A 3074-nucleotide genomic window follows, 5' to 3' on the forward strand; every position below is an offset into this window, starting at 1 on the left:
GAACGAATTAAACTCGTAAGTCAAGGTTCCACTGTATATATATATATATATATATATATATAATTATATATATATAATTATATATATATATATATATATATATATAATTATATATATATATATAAATTGTTGCGGATCTGCCGCCGGCCTTCTCCCCTTACCAAGGCGGGATTGGTCCCCTTGTCTTTGACTGACCAGGCGCGACCCGAGGCCTATGACGTCCCTTCCGGACAGCGCGAAATAGTGTATCAGGACCATATTCGCTATTACCTAAATACTCGCGCTGCCCTGAAGCGAGGAGACAAGCCTCGCACGAAGCACGTGTTGATATGCCGAGCGGTTGCGTACACGCGATCCGCCCCGTTTAGATGGTGGAACCAGATTCAAGCGGTTTTATTCGTACCACGCTTAGTCAATGGAGAAATCACGGGTACGATCGAATCAGAAAGGAAGAACAGGTTTATTTACACGATGCCCAATGATTCAAGAGCAGAGACACAGAGCAAATCCTTAAAAACCGTCTTAATTAATACCCAAGGACACGGGCCCGTCTCACACACACACTCACACGGGGCTTGCTGATGAGCAGGTTGATGTTCACCAGCGCATCCAGGGATGGCTTCCGTGCAGCTCTCTCTCCGGTCCCCGGCACGTCCTTTGGAGATGGAAGTAGGTGAAGGCAGGAGCTCTCCGCGTGTCGTCTGAACGGAGCGAGTTATCACGGGGCAAATTGGTAGGGAGCGGACTTTGACGCGGCTGGCGGTTATTCACTTGCGGCTATGGCCGCGCTTACTCGCGTGGGTGAAAAGCGCAATATGCGTTACCGGCGCGCCTGGCTGCGCCCGCGTACTTTGTACAGTTCAATGCCTCTTCTTCTCTCTCTCTCTGCGCAAGTCCTCCAACAACGCACGTATCCTCCGCAAGTTCTCAAAACAACGCGCTTATCTTGCGAGTCCGAATCCTTTCGCCACCACCGTTCAAGTCCTCGTCCTGATGGTAAGTCCTCTATCTCTCTCTCCTCTGCGAGTCCTGCTGATAAGTCCTCTTACCATGCTGTAAGTCCTTCAAGTCCTCTCGAGGGCTTTGCACAGCGGCTCATATAGTCACGCCCGCGAACCTTCTCCAACTCACCAGACGCGCCTTACCATGCCCTCTCACGCCATGCCGCTAGAGCCCTGATTGGCTGGTGGCTCTTACCGTCATCGCCTCCGCCGCTCCCGATCTCAACGCCACTCACCCCGACCCCGCGCTCCTCCTTCTCAGGCCTACCTCATGTTACTCGACTAGTGGTCAGCTGAATGGGGAGCGGGATCAATTACGCCCATAGAGGTAGAATTGCACCCATCCCATATTATGCCCATAGAGGTAGAATTGGAGGTGGGACGCAAAATGAATGGAGGACCTATTCTCATATCTTTACACAACGCAGGCACTAAGAGGGGAAATGGCCTATTCTTACACATACTAAGACATAACTATACTACAAATGGGCCTTTATGTTGCTTGTGTGACTAACTATGGGGGGCAAACATTTAACCTTTAATGCCTTCAATGTGCCAATCTCAAAACCGCAGCAATATATATATTGTTGCGGATATGAGGATGGCATATTTTTTTGATTGTGTGTATTGGATTGTGGTAAACTGCTGTGTACCATTGGTTGGATATGGCCCCTCTTGCCTCCAGAGTTGTATAAAGGTAAAAAGGGCGTCTCGGTAATTAGTCCATAAAGCATACACGTCAGCCAATCATAGAATACCCCTGTTCGATAGCTTATATCTTATTATGTGTCTTAGGGTAAGGCTGTGTCTCCCATTAACTTAAATACTCCATTGTACCAAGTGAAATAAGAGTAGATCCCCTTTCATTTCATTCCAATGGCCAACTGCATTTTGGGCGGTTTTCTTCAACCACCATTGACCACGAGGCAGGGTCGGAGAAGAAGGGCGTGTCTCCACCTCGTCATAGAGGGGAGGAGTGAGCCAGCCCCGAACAACCAACTAAGCACGAGGGGTTTGGTTTGAGAGGGCGGAGGAAGAGCGTTTGGGGGAGGTTCGCAAAGGTTGAGGGGCGGGGCCTATATAACCCGCCGTCGGGGCGTTCCCCAAGCAGTTGAGACAAGGAGGGAGGAGACAAGAGCTGGGTCGTCAGAGAGTTGCGCTTTTACTGAGTCCAAAGAAAGAGCTGGGTCGTCAGAGAGTTGCGCTTTTACTGAGTCCAAAGAAAGAGCTGGGTCGTCAGAGAGTTGCGCTTTTACTGAGTCCAAAGAAAGAGCTGGGTCGTCAGAGAGTTGCGCTTTTACTGAGTCCAAAGAAAGAGCTGGGTCGTCAGAGAGTTGCGCTTTTACTGAGTCCAAAGAAAGAGCTGGGTCGCCAGAGCAGATGCGCTTTTACTGAGACAAGCAGCTCCGACCCGTGACTCCGCGCACACGACAGGCTCGGTGGCATCAGCGGCCGTCGAGGTCCAGCCCGACGTCCCGTGCGGGATCAAGCTTCAGCCAGCTCCGTGCCGTCCCTCCCCCCTCCAGCCACACACCTCCTTCCAGCAATCCACTCTGCAATTCCCCGCGTGAGTCAGTGTCTTTGTTTGTTCTGTCCTGGGTAGTAAGTAAGCCTGTTAGATAAGCTAGTATTTTCCCTGTGTCTCTAAAAGCTTCTGTATATTATTTTATTATCTTTCCTTCTCCTTGGTTATTTTGAGCCTGTAAATAGTAATAAATAGTAATCGTATTTCAAACCTTTCTTTGCCTTCGTCTTCCTTTTCTTCACATCCGTGTCGTCTTAGTCTTTTCCCGATTGAATAGCGGTGGCGCGATACGGCCAACATTTGGGTTGAATCGGGTTTTAGTCGGGGAAAAACTGTTCGGCCGCGGTTACACCACCGCTCGGTAAAAATAACATCTAATCCGCGGACCGTAACAAATTGGTAGTCACGAGTTGGGATTCGAACCTGGGACTAAATTTATTTAGCCCAAATTGTGGACACCAATTGTGTTATTACAGTAACAATTGGTGTCGGGGAGTGAGATACGAGGCCCGAAGCGTGCTAACGCGCTCAAAATTACAAGCTGCTGA

This window comes from Myxine glutinosa, chromosome 1 (genome assembly GCF_964187855.1).
Source record: "Myxine glutinosa chromosome 1, kmMyxGlut1.1, whole genome shotgun sequence".
In the NCBI taxonomy this organism is placed as follows: domain Eukaryota; kingdom Metazoa; phylum Chordata; class Myxini; order Myxiniformes; family Myxinidae; genus Myxine; species Myxine glutinosa.